This window comes from Schistocerca gregaria, chromosome 2 (genome assembly GCF_023897955.1).
Source record: "Schistocerca gregaria isolate iqSchGreg1 chromosome 2, iqSchGreg1.2, whole genome shotgun sequence".
In the NCBI taxonomy this organism is placed as follows: domain Eukaryota; kingdom Metazoa; phylum Arthropoda; class Insecta; order Orthoptera; family Acrididae; genus Schistocerca; species Schistocerca gregaria.
The window spans coordinates 32,953,715-32,967,999 of record NC_064921.1 but is presented as its reverse complement, the minus strand read 5'-3'; the positions used below and the strand labels follow the sequence as shown (position 1 = coordinate 32,967,999).

The following is a 14,285-nucleotide window of genomic DNA, read 5'->3' as shown; positions in this document are numbered from 1 at the left end:
CCGCCAACCAGCGTTGCTCTTTTAAACGGGAGAATGACGTTTCTTTTAAGTCGACCAATGCGGAAATCTGTAACATCTCCGTTAGGCGTATACCGTCCCCCTGTTAGAACTCTGTAGCTACACATTCAGTCCATGAAAAAATGCGTCTTCTGGGTGCTCCCACAGAATGTAGCAGAATTTGCTTTAAGTCGAACACAGGGGTCGTTATCCCTTAGCTCTGGCAAAAGCTGTGTTCTCTCTGAGCGGTCGCTTAGGCTGAAGTAGGTACGTTGTTGACCCAGCCTTCTGAAGGGACAGTCTTCCCAGCAGGCTGGTTTCCTCTTTAGAACGAAAATTCCTGTGGGCGTCATGCTGTGTGAGCCAGCCTCGACTTTTTCAACCTCAGTGCGCACTTGCGATTTACTTATTAGATCTGCATATCGGTTACACGAATTCATACAAAATTGACTCTACCTTATCGAATCTGGGTTCGAATGAAGCGTCTTGGTGTGCAGAATACGACTGTGAGGACAGAATATGTAAGAAATGAAGGTCAGGACACCACGCCACCTTACACTACTTATAGTCAAAAGGTTAAAGGTCAATTTTAAATAGGATAAAGCCATTCCCAACAATTATATCCATGTTCTTAAAACTTCTGATTCATGTATGTGAGAGCATCTATGATAAAATGAATTGGGGCTAAGGCCATCCCAATCGCACAAAATAACTGAGTAATAATGTTGAAGTAAGAACGAACCATTTATTAAAATAATTTATAGTAAAACATGATTAAAATACTTAGCAAAAACGCCGCATTTGTAACATTAAAAGAGAAACTGTTCCTAGATTTGTCAGTTTCGTTGCAAGGAAAAATTTGCAGTAATGATATTTATAGACATACAGACATAATAATTCATAGTTCTTCGAACCACCCATTGCAATCTAAGGTGGCAGCATTTCGCTCCATGCTGCATAAGTTACATAGTGTTCCACTGTCCAGCGTAACTTATGAGCCTAGTTATATGTAATAGAATTATAAAAGAAATTATTCAGGTAGTGGAGAGAGACGAAAATTTAATAGTCATGGATGACTGGAATTGGTTGGTTGGTTGTTTGGGGAAGGAGACCACACAGCGTGGTCTTCGGTCTCATCGGATTAGGAAAGGATGGGGAAGGAAGTCGGCCGTGCCCTTCCAGAGGAATCATTCCGGCATTTGCCTGGAGTGATTTAGGGAAATCACGGAAAACCTAAATCAGGATGGCCGGACGCGGGATTGAACCGTCGTCCTCCCGAATGCGAGTCCGCTGTCTAACCACTGCGCCACCTCGCTCGGTCGACTGGAATTCGATTGTAGGGAAAGGGAGAGAAGGAAACATAGTTGGTGAGTATGGATTGGGGCTAAGAAATGAAAGAGGAAGCCGCCTAGTAGAATTTTGCACAGAGCATAACTTAGTCATAGCTGACACTTGGTTCAAGAATCATGAAAGAAGGTTGTATACATGGAAGAAACCTGGAGATATTAGAAAGTATCACATAGATTATATGATGGTAAGACAGAGATTTAGGAACCAGCTTTTAAACTGTAAGACATTTCCAGGGGCAGGAGTGGACTCTAACCACAATCTATTGGTTATGAACTGTAGATTAAAACTGAAGGAACTGCAAAAAGGTGGAAATTTAAGGAGATGGGGCATGGACAAACTGAAAGAACTAGAGGTTGTACAGAGTTTCAGGGAGAGCATGAGGGAACAACTGACAGGAATGATGGAAAGAAATACAGTAGAAGAAGAATGGGTACCTTTGAGGGACGAAATAGTGAAGGCAGCAGAAGATCAAGTAGATAAAAAGATGAGGGCTAGTAGAAATCCTTGGGTAACAGAAGAAATATTGAATTTAAGTGATGAAAGAAGAAAATATAAAAATGCAGTAAATGAAGCAGGCAAAAAAGAATACAAACGCCTCAGAAATGAGATCGACAGGAAGTGCAAAATGGCTAAGCAGGGATGACTAGAGGACAAATGTAAGGATGTAGAGGCATATCTCACTAGGGCTAACATAGATACTGCCTACAGGAAAATTAAAGAGACCTTTGGAGAAAAGAGAACCACTTGTATGTATATCAAGAGCTCAGATGGAAACCCAGTTCTAAGCAAAGAAGGGAAACAGAAAGGGGGAAGGAGTGTATAGAGGATCTATACACGGGCGATGTGCTTGAAGACAATATTATGGAAAGGGAAGATCTGGTACAACCTGCTGCGGAATTTGAGTCCTCGCTAGACGTCATGGACGTCGAAGACCGCTAGAGGTCTCTGCACCATCGCGCCTTAAGCTGTGGCGGCGCGCGCCTTCTGGCCCGCTTTTAGTGTGAGGGCGCCACAGTGGAACACGTGGTCCAGCGGCCAATAGCGGTGCCCCCGATAAACTGCTTGAGCGCCTGCCTCTCGCTCAGCCAGCCAGTCTAATCTCGCGTACGTCTGTGGACACGTCGCCTAGAGTTAGAGAGCTTACTTACTTTCTTGTTTTGTGTACGAGTGGACGTGTTTGATTAGGTTTCCTTGTGGCTCCTTTGTTCGATCTTGTTGTGGTTCGTTCTGTCCTTCGTTGGTCGTGTCTGTCCTCTCTCGTTGTGTTGTTGTTCGCAGGCCTCTCCGCGGGTCCCACCGCTCTTTCCCGGTCGCAGATACAACATTTTGCCGACGAGGTAAACGGTGGTCGTTGTTGGTATGGAGGCGAAGTTGGTCTCTCTGCTGGGAGGCGAAGTTGGTCTCTCTGCTGGAGCAACAGCAGCAGCTCATGCTGCAGCAGCAGCAGCTCTTACAGAAGTCGCTGCAGTTGCTAATGGACAAAGTCGATGCTCGGAACGCATTACAGCAACAGCTTCAGAGTCCTTGGGTGTCTGATGCTTTCCCGCTCGCGCCGTCGTTCCCAACGTTTAAATACGCTGAAGAGGACTGGGAAACCTACTTACATCAGCTGAAACAACATTTCACGGCTTTTCAAGTCACGGACAACTCCTTGGAACGGTCGTTGTTTTTGTCTTGAGCCTCTCCGAACACTTTCTTTCTTCTCCGCCCTGGTCAATCGTATCGTTCCTCAGTCACAGACGTGCAGGGTCTCAGCCGTCGATGCGATTTTACGTGCACTAATCAGCAGTGTAAGGCTTCGTATGCAGACTCCCTGATCCGGGATGTGGTTCAGCTGGCTCCTGATCCTGAGGTCTGTACTGCGGCGTTGAAACTCGACAACCCCTCCTTGACACAGATTCTCCACATTGTCCACTCCTTTGAAATTACTCAAGCGGCGCGACCTCAGGTGGCAGCGATCATTCCGCCCTCGCGACGTCGACTTGACCCGGCCGACAGAGGCCAGCGCCGTTGGGACTCCTAGTTGTCAGTTGTCTCTGTGGCATCGGCGCCTCTGGTCGCGTGGCCCACTTCCATCTTGCCCATTCGCGGGCACGCCGTGTAACAAGGGGGCCCACATCCGATTGGTTTGTCGTAGTCGCTCGACTCGCTCCAGTCCTGCCCCTCCTGGGCCTCAAGATACTGTCCATGCTCTGGAATCGATCGTTCTAGAGGATGATCTATCAGCGCGGAAGCTTTTCCTCACGCTCCGCATTTTCACAGAGGATGTCAGTTTTCAGGTCATGGGGCCACCGTCTCCCTGATCAATATGGCGACATATACCCGACTGGGCCCTCCTGCTTTGTCGCCTCCCTCTCGCCGTTTGGTCGCCTACAGAGACAGTTCCATTCCCCTTCGTGGGCAGTTCGTCGTCCACGGGACGTACAAGCGTGTTCCCCGGCTCCTTACCCTCTTTGTCGTCGACCATCCGTCGGCTTCGAATATTTTTTGGCCTGGATGCGTTTCAACTGTTTGGCTTTTCAATTTCCGACGAAGTTAAGGTCGTTTCCACAGCTGTTCCCTGTCAGAACTTGGACGATCTGTGCTCCGCTTTTGCGTCGTTGTTTGCACTGGATCCCGGATGTGCTTCCGGCTTTCAGGGTCACATCACCCTGCAGCCGGATGCACAGCCTCGTTTTTTCCGGGCCCGGCCCCTTCCGGTGGCCTTACGGCCAGTGGTCAAGCAGGAACTTGATCTGCTCCAGGCCGCTGGCGTGCTGGAACTTGTAACTTTCAGTGCATGGGTGACACCACTGGTGGTCATACGAAAACCCAATGGCTCCCTTCGGCTGTCTGGGGATTTCGGCGCTACAGTCAATGCTCTGTCTCTCGTTGACACTTACCCTATTCCCTGACAGAAAAACCTTCTTGCCAAGCTTGCCAGTGGAGAGTATTTTTCCAAGATCGACCTGGCTGAGGCATATCACCAGTTGCCCTTGGATGCCGAATCTCAGAACATCATCGTTATCAACATGCCTTTCGGATTGTATAAGTACAAGCGCCTTCCCCTTGGTGTCTCTTCGGCGCCAGCCATTTTCCAGTGATTCCTGGAGCAACTTACACAGCCTATCCCTGCCTGTGTGAATTATTTGGATGACATCTTTTTCACCGGGCGTTCCCGCCAGGAACATTTGCAAAACCTCAGCGCCTTATTTCACGCTCTGCAGTCTGCTGGTCTAAGCTGTCGGCTGGACAAGTGTTGTTTTTTTCAACTGGGAGTGGAATACTTAGGCCACTGGCTTAGCAAAGAGGGCATTCGCCCTTTGGGTTGTAATGTTGTGGCCATTGAGACCCTTCCACGTCCCAAGGACTTATCTGAACTGCAGGTGATTTTGGGCAAGGTTACTTATAACTTAATGTTCTTGCCCCAGGCTGCCTCCGTTACTCAACCCCTCCATCACTTGCGCCGCAAAGGGGTACCTTTTGTTTGGACTCCTGCCTGTGACCAGGCTTTTCTCCGTTTAAAGGCGATGCTGAAGTCTGTCCCTTGCCTTACTCCCTTCTCTCCGGACCGCCCCTTGGTTGTGGCCACTGATGCGTTGGCATATAGCATTGGGGCCATCCTCGCACACCGGGATGCCAATGGCTCCAAACAGCCCATCGCTTATGCCTCTAAGACGATGACCCTAGCACAACTGAACTACTCCCAAATTGAAAAAGGAGGCCCTGGCGATCGTGTTCGCCGTCCAAAAATTTCACACCTATCTCTTTGGGGCAAAGTTCACCCTCCTGGCGGACCATAAACCCTCGGTTACACTTTTTGGACCCCACTCTCACCTTCCAGAGTGGACAGCTCAATGTCTCCAGCGCTGGGCATTGTTTTTACGTAATTACGCTTACACAATCTGCTTTAAGTCCATTGCCCACCATGCTAATGTGGACGCTTTATCATGTCTCCCAACAGGCCCCAATCCTGCCTTTGACCAACAGGGGGTCCTCTGCTTTCATACTGATTCCGCCCACCGGGTTGCGCTGGACGATCTGCCTCTTATGGCAGCTCACATTGCTGCCGGCACGCGCCGTGACCCTGTCTTGTGGCAGGTTCTCAACTACGTGGCCCACGGGTGGCCGTCTTATGTTACTTTTTGTATGCAGTCCGATTTCAGCCCCTGGCACAACCTGTCCACAGGCTCTCCGTGGTTGATGATGTCCTTGTGTGGGCTACGGAGTCAGATGTCCACCAGGTTGTCATCCCTGCGGAATTCCTGCGTTGGGTGCTCAGTTTGTTACACTGGTATGTCCCGTATGAAAGATTTGGCTCGCTGGCATGTGTATTGGCCCGGCATCAATGGCGATATTGAGCGCCTGGTCCGTAGGTGCACTGTCTGTGCGCATAACCAGGCAAGCGCCCCTCAGTTGATGCACCCTGGCCTGTGCCTCACTGGCCCTGGGATTGCATCCATATCCAATTTGCGGGCCCTTTTTTGGGGTCCATGTGCTTACTCATCATTCATGCCTACTCCAAACACACATACATTGTCCGCATGGCATCCACCACCACGGAGGCTACACTCATGGCCCTGGCCCACGTTCTCACCATTGAGGGCCTGCCACACATGTTGGTCTCCGATAATGGTCCCCAATTCACGGCGTCCTCCTTCCTCGACTTCTGTCAGGTCAGAGGTATCAAACACATCCATAGCCCTCCTTTCCACCCTTCGTCAAATGGCGTGGTGGTGAGACTTGTCCACAGTTTTAAACACCAATTGACTAAGGCGGTCGACACGTCTCCAACTATGTCAGCCCTCAACGTGTTTTTGAGCACCTATCGCACTATTTTTGTGCACCTATCGCACTACGCCAACTGACGGATGCAGTCTGGCAGAGCTCCTTCAAGGGTGACAGCTGCAGATCCTGCTCCATTTGCTGCTCCTCCTACCCCCACTCCTGGCCCTTGCAGCAGTATGCCCCTGGCACGGCCATGTGGGCCCGAGAGTACGGGCACAAGGTGGGTTCGACACCCACCACAGTCATCGCGGCCCATGGGCGGCATGTGACGTCGGTGAAACTGGTTGAAAGGGTTGGAGCGCCGCCATCATAATCAGCTCCGCCCTCATGCTGCCATGGGACCCGCACCGCCGCCTCTTTCCCTACCTCCTTCAGGTATGGACTTGGTCCTCAAGTCACTGTCCCTGCCCCAGGTTGCCATCTCCCCACAGTCCTGTCGCCGGCTCTCTCTGCCTCCAGGTGGATTGGCGTCCCCCCACCCCCCCACACACTGGACTATGGATCGACTGTCATGGATACCTCCCTTCCTCCCCACCAATTGCGGTTGATGCGCCCAGTTCATCCTCCCACTGCTGCCCACCTCGACACCATCCGGAGCGTTTCCGCCCCTACATGCAAGTTTCAGTGGGGAGGGATCTGGTACCAAGCACCGACGAATTTGAGTCCCTGGCAGACGTCATGGACGTCTAAGACCCCTAGAGGTCTCTGCACCATCGCGCCACAAGCAGTGGTGACACGTGCCTCCTGGCCTGCTTTTAGTGTGAGGGCGCCACAGTGGAACACGTGGTCCCAGCGGCCAATAGTGGCGCCCCTGATAGACTTCTTAAGCGCCTGCCTCTCTCTCAGCCAGCCAGTCTAATCTCTTATACGTCTGTGGACACATTGCCTCGCGTTAGACAGCTTACTTACTTTCTTCTTCTGTGTACGAGTGAACGTGTTTGTTAGGTTTCCTTGTGACTACGTTGTTCGATCTTGTTGTTGTTCATTCTGTCCTTCGTTGGTCGTGTCTGTCCTCTCCTGTTGTGTTGTTGTTCGTGGGCCTCTCCGCGGGTCCCTTCCACGCTTTCACTCATTTGAATCAGGTGACCGTCCTGGTTGCAGTTACAAAAGAAAAGGATGTAGATGAAGATGAAATAGGAGGTATGATACTGCGTGAAGAGTTTGACAGAGCACTGAAAGACCTTGTAACGCCGGAAATGCATATCCTCCTACTTCCATCTACTGTACTATAAATTTTTTCCTTATTTTGTTACCTGCAGATATGATGTTTCTCTGTCTATATATAGTAATGGTTTATATATATATGTCGATGTATAATTGGTTTGTTTTGTAAATATGATTTGTATTTTACACTGGGTCTGGCCTAGGAAAAACTATGGTATCCAACAATTACATCGATAGGTCGTGTGGAGAACCAAAGTGTTCAGGATCTCTGGTAGTGGGAACTCAGCCACGTGGAGCGCGGGCAGTGTGGAGTCTGGCTGGAGTAGGGCGGTGAAACAGGTGTGTTGTGTGACGCTCCCGCGATTTGCCGCGTTTTCGGGGTTTGGCAGCATCTAATTGCGTTTGACTTGCCATGATAGTTTCTGACATGGTGTCGCGGACGGGAAGCATTAGCTGGCGCACATCAAGAGCCCGTTTTGCCTGGTGACTGCATCGAGAAATTTATTACTTCTGACAAACATTCAGTTTTCACTCAACACAATTTTGACTGGAATACTCTCTTTCAAATTCTGAAGGTGGCAGGGATAAAATACAGGGAGCGAAAGGCTATTTACAATTTGTACAGAAATCAGATGGCAGTTATAAGAGTCAAGGGACATGAAAGATAAGCAGTGGTTGGGAAGGAAGTGAGACAGGGTTGTAGCCTCTCCCCGATGTCATTCAATCTGTATATTGAGCAAGCAGTAAAGGAAACAAAAGAATTGTTCGGAGTAGGTATTAATATCCATGGAGAAGAAAGAAAAAATTTGAGGTTCGCCGATGACACTGTAATTCTGTCAGAAACAGCAAAGGATTTGGAAGAGCAGTTGAACGGAATGGACAGTGTCTTGAAAGGAGGGTATAAGATGAACATCAACAAAAGCAAAATGAGGATAATGGAATGTAGTCGAATTAAGACGGGTGATGCTGAGGGAATTAGATTAGGAAATGAGACACTTAAAGTAGTAAAGGAGTTTTGCTATTTGGGGAGCAAAATAACTGATGATGGTCGAAGTAGAGAGGATGTAAACTGTAGAGTGTGGCAATGACAAGGAAAGCGTTTCTGAAGAAGAGAAATTTGTTAACATCGAGTATAGATTTAAGTGTCAGGAAGTTGTTTCTGAAAGTATAAGTATGGAGTGTAGCCATGTATAGAAGTGAAACATGGGCGATAAATAGTTTGGACAAGAAGAGAATAAATAGAAGCTTTCGAATGTGGTCCTACAGAAGAATGCTGAAGATTAGATGGGTAGATCACATAACTAATGAGGAGGTATTGAATAGAATTGGGAAGAAGAGGAGTTTGTGGCACAACTTGACAAGAAGAAGGGATCGGTTGGTAGGACATGTTCTCAGGCGTCAGGGAATCACAAATTTAGCATTGGAGGGCAACGTGGATGGTAAAAATCGTAGAAGGAGACCAAGAGATGAATACACTAAGCAGATTCAGAAGGATGTAAGTTGCAGTAGGTACTAGGTGATGAAGAAGCTTGCACAGGATTGAGTAGCATGGAGAGCTGCATCAAACCAGTCTCAGGACTGAAGACCACAACAACAACAACATATCTGATTAAGTATATAGCTAACTCCATTGACTATGACACAGACGTCCTCCACAAAATTAACAGTCAGCCTTGGAAGGCCCAACGGTACCTACTGGCCGCCGTGTCATCCTCAGCCCACAGTAGTCACTAGATGTGGATATGTAGGCGCATGTGTTCAGCACACAGCTCTCCCAGCCGTATGTTTGTTTTCGAGACCGGAGCCACCACTTTTCAATCAAGTAGATCCTCAGTTTGCCTCACAAGGGCTGAGTGCACCCCGCTTGCCAACAGCGCTCGGCAGCCCGGATGGTCACCAATCCAAGTGCTAGCCCAGTCCGACAGCGCTTAACTTCGGTGATCTAATGGGAACCAGTGTTACCACTGCGGCAAGGCCGATGGCTATAAAATTGATAGTACTATTATAAAAAGGTGAAAGGGGCCTCCCTCAAATCTAGCACGGATACTGTATGGCGAGTATACTACCCTTATCCCTCTACATGATAGTTTTGTTAAACATATGAATTACCATAATTTTCCTTAGTATGGAAACATATCCAAGAAAATAGGTAAACACCAGGGTGCAAACTGTATAACACTAACCTGTTTTATCCCCAAATATAACGGCTAAAACTTTAGACATAGAGAGGAATGAAAAAGGAGTTATTTAAAGCTCCGAAGGTTCATTACCTCTTGTGCCAGCTGCCCTTCTAAATACATAGACCAAACAGGGAGATATGTAAGATTTAGGGAGCATACTGCTCACTCCAGTACAAAGCCAGCTTTGAGTGCTCACTTGCAGGAGGATTGAAAAGAGCCACAGAAAATACCAACTCTCAGACAGATTTACATCACAGGAACACCCTAGCCAATTTTTATTATTACATGTATTACGTTTTCCAGTCATACCATTGATTTTTATTTGTTGCAAGGACACTTCATGGGATAGTGCTAGTACGTAGGACATTAGATAGTTTTGAAATTAGGTGTAACAGAAATTCTGACTTTTGCGACCGATTGTATTATTTCAGATTACCACAGTTTGGCAATTTAAAATGTGTAGCCAGCTCGCAACTTTTCAGTCAAGGTATCTAGTTGCTTAATGTTTGTGAAACTGCGCATGTGCGTCTTTCTGCGTAGGTCTCTCTATAGATAGAGATGGTTGTTGCCAGCAACATCAATGCTTCCTACCTAGGCTGTCTACAACGGAGGTAAACTGTGGCACTATTGACAACTGTTTCTCTTTTAATGTTACGAACGTGGCGTTTATGCTAGGTATTTTAATTAACTTTTATTATAATGTACTATTATTATTATTTATTAATTATTATTATTATAAATTATTTTAATTATTGAAACCTTCTTACTTCGAATCGTGAGACAGAAGTCTTAAATACCCGAATGTAAATATGGGGAATGGCTTTGTCCGGTTTAAATAAAACCTTTAATTTTCTGCCTGTATGTTGACACAGATCGTAGTAGTGGGGTAGTGGCGGCGTTACTCCACTTTTGATATCAAACTGATTAATTAAATTAATTTGCGTATCAATCAGACACCCCAAAACCACACCCATCCCTTTTCCCGTGATCACGCTGACCCCTAACCCCAGATGACGTCACATGTTTTTCACAGCCAGCATGTGGGATTCAGTCCCCTCCCTCCCCTCCACCCTCCCCATACACCAACATACGTTATGGGTAGGAATTTCGTATTTTGGCAGGAATTTGTAATTTTGGTGCGAATTTCGAATTTTGGCCAGGTTTCTTTGTACAGGGCCCACCCCTCCCATCTGGGAATTGGCCGCAAATTAAAATTGACAGTACCCTTCTGCGACTCGAACCCTGGTCCTCCTGGACAGAACACCCACGTAACACAATTATACCACCAGAGGCACTAGGAATTGATGGGGAATTAAAAATGGCAGTGTCCTTTCTGGGACTCGAACCTTGGTTCTACTGTATGTAAAGCTCAAGTGCACCCCCAACACTTGGAAACTGTTCAACAGCAGGAGAGAAAAGTTAGGTTAGTGTACTTTATTTATTTTGGTTGGAAATGAAACAAAGATAGGTACTAATTACGTAATTAACCATAGATATCGGGCCTAATTACACAACTATTCTTACATGCATAGCGTTGCACAGGGACGGTATAAAATCGCAATACAGCTCAAAAATTGACGATACCATACAACTGGCGTTGTCCTCCAGGGGAAAAATTTCGCAGTACCACTCGAAACTGGTGACAGACACAATCAAACTCTACCATTCACCTTGTGGGCAAAAAGGCAAGGGTGTAAGGTACTATCTTTCTTTCTTTTTTTTTTTTTTTTGGTGGGAAATACGTTCAACTGACAAGATGCTGGTGTTGGACAGAGAGGAGTTTTAAAAATGTATAACTTTTAATCATACAGTATCTATCGCTCTTTGCTGTGTTTGGAGGCAGATGGTTCTCTTTTTTTTTTTTTTTAGGAAAGCTTCAATCTTTCGTGCAACTGCGTTAAAGAATGACAAAGAGTGGATGGAGTGATCGGTTGAGGTGGAGCTGTAACGAGGTACGATTTAATGGTAGACTAATGTGGCAGTTTAGAGAGAGAGGGACATGTTGCTGTAGGTTATTCGATTATTTTTGCCGTTGGTCTGTCGGGATGCATCAGTTGTTTCACAACCTGCGTTCGACTCACATACAGCTGCGTGTTCTGTGTGTGACAGCGCACTGTCTGCTTGCGATCGTTAACAGCATACCTCTCGGTCACCAGAGGACTTCCATTCTGTATGGACACATTCCTCAAGACGAACGAAAGTTTATGTGATGTACTCCATTCCCCTGTCGTATCTTGGGCATAAAATGGAGTCTTCAGTTTCACAACTACAGTGATCGTAAGTTAGTGACAGGTGTTTGTGAGATACTACAATCCACGTGTATACATCTGCCTGACAGATGTCCTGTTTACGGAGTTAGTGACGACATGATTGGTAATTTCACATGTCAAACACCGCTGCTATGCTCTTGTCTCTTTCTTTTTAAGAGACATTCTCCGTTACTAACTATCATTTTATATAGGACTCATGCGAGGATAGTATAATTTCTGAGCTATGATCGGATGTGAACAGTGGGGGCTTTACATTTCTGGAAAACTATATTGTACATGTATCACAAGGAAACGATGTTTTAAGGAAGTAGTTTTTCGTTTTACAGTTCGTCACCATAGTTTGTCGTTGAGAAACCTGAAAGGAGAATGTAGGTCATGCGCTGGAAACATATTCCTTTCATTGGGATAGTAACGGCATTGCATTCCATATGACTAATAGGTCAGAAAACGCAACGATCTAACATTATAGCGTCTTTTAAGTGCGGAATCTTGTAGCTTTAGTAGTGCAATGTGTTTATTTTCTCTCTTACCAATACCTTCATGGTAATGACACCAGAGACTAGAACAATACTTTAGAATTGATATCGCAGTTGATTTACGTAACCTTCTGCAAACTTCATACGTTAGGAGCACCATCGCGCATAAAAACCACCCATTTTTTGTTCTTAACGTCTGTTATTCCATCTACCAGTTTCATATACAGGGTGTTACGAAAAGGTACGGCCAAACGTTCAGGAAATATTCCCCACACACAAAGAAGGAAAATATGTTATGTGGACATGTGTCCGGGAACGCTTACTTTCCATGTTAGAGCTCATTTTATTACTTCTCTTCAAATCACATTACTCGTGGAATGGACACACAGTAACAGAACGTACCAGCGTGACTTCAAACACTTTGTTACAGGAAATGTTCAAAATGTCCTCCGTTAGCGAGGACACATGCATCCATCTTCCGTCGCATGGAATCCCTGATGCGCTGATGCAGCCCTGGAGAATGGCGTATTGTATCACAGCCATCCACAATACGAGCACGAAGAGTCTCTACATTTGGTACCGGGGTTGCGTAGACAAGAGCTTTCAAATGCCCCCATAAATGAAAGTCAAGAGGGTTGAGGTCAGGAGAGTGTGGAGGCCATGGAATTGGTCCGCCTCTACCAATCCATCGGTCACCGAATCTGTTGTTGAGACTGAAATGTGCAGGAGCTCCATCGTGCATAAACCACATGTTGTGTCGTACTTGTAAAGGCACATGTTCTAGCAGCACAGGTAGAGTATCCCGTATGAAATCATGATAACGTGCTCCATTGAGCGTAGATGGAAGAACATGGGGCCCAATCAAGACGTCACCAACAATGCCTGCCGAAACGTTCAAAGAGAATCTGTGCTGATGACGTGATTGCACAATTGCGTGCGGATTCTCGTCAGCCCACACATGCTGATTATGAAAATTTACAATTTGATCACGTTGGAATGAAGCCTCATGCGTAAAGAGAATATTTGCACTGAAATGAGGATTGACACATTGTTGGATGAACCATTCGCAGAAGTGTACCCGTGGAGGCCAATCAGCTGCTGATAGTGCCTGCACACGCTGTACATGGTACGGAAACGACTGGTTCTCCCGTAGCACTCTCCATACAGTGACGTGGTCAACGTTACCTTGTACAGCCGCAACTTCTCTGATGCTGACATTAGGGTTATCGTCAACAGCACGAAGAATTGCCTAATCCATTGCAGGTGTCCTCGTCGTTCTAGGTCTTCCCCAGTCGCGAGTCATAGGCTGGAATGTTCCGTGCACCTTAAGACGCCGATCAATTGATTCGAACGTCTTCGTGTCGGGACACCTTCGTTCTGGAAATCTGTCTCGATACAAACGTACCGCACCACGGCTATTGCCCCGTGCTAATCCATACATCAAATGGGCATCTGCCAACTCCGCATTTGTAAACATTGCACTGACTTCAAAACCACGTTCGAGATGAAAACTAACCTGTTGATGCTACGTACTGATGTGCTTGATGCTAGTACTGTAGAGCAATGAGTCGCATGTCAACACAACCACCGAAGTCAACATTAACTTCCTTTGATTGAGCCAGCTGGCGGTGAATGGAGGAAGTACAGTACATACTGACGAAACTAAAATGAGCTCTAACATGGAAATTAAGCGTTTCCTGACACATGTCCACATAACATCTTTTCTTTATTTGTGTGTGAGGAATGTTTCCTGAAAGTTTGGCCGTACCTTTTTGTAACGCCCTGTTTACTACAAACACATAAGGAGTGCTAACCTCCTCGCCGGCATCGGTGGCCGAGCGGTTCTAGACGCTTTAGTCCGGAACCGCGCGAGTCCTACGGTCGCAGGTTCGAATCCTGCCTCGGGCATGGATGTGTGTGGTGTCCTTAGGTTAGTTAGGTTTAAGTAGTTCTAAGCTCTAGAGGACTGATGACCTCAGATGTTAAGTCCCATAGTGCTGAGAGCCATTTTGCTAACCTCCTAGACATTCGGGCATCTCTAGAAATCTTGTGCTCCTGGACAGGTACGGGACAGCATTTAC

At 46.7% G+C, this 14,285-nt stretch overlaps 1 pseudogene; it reads right to left on the bottom strand.

The window, feature by feature from the left end:
- Positions 1 to 9,143: 9,143 nt before the first annotated feature.
- Positions 9,144 to 9,261, bottom strand: LOC126337105 (5S ribosomal RNA; annotated as a pseudogene).
- Between the last annotated feature and the right edge of the window lie 5,024 nt (positions 9,262 to 14,285).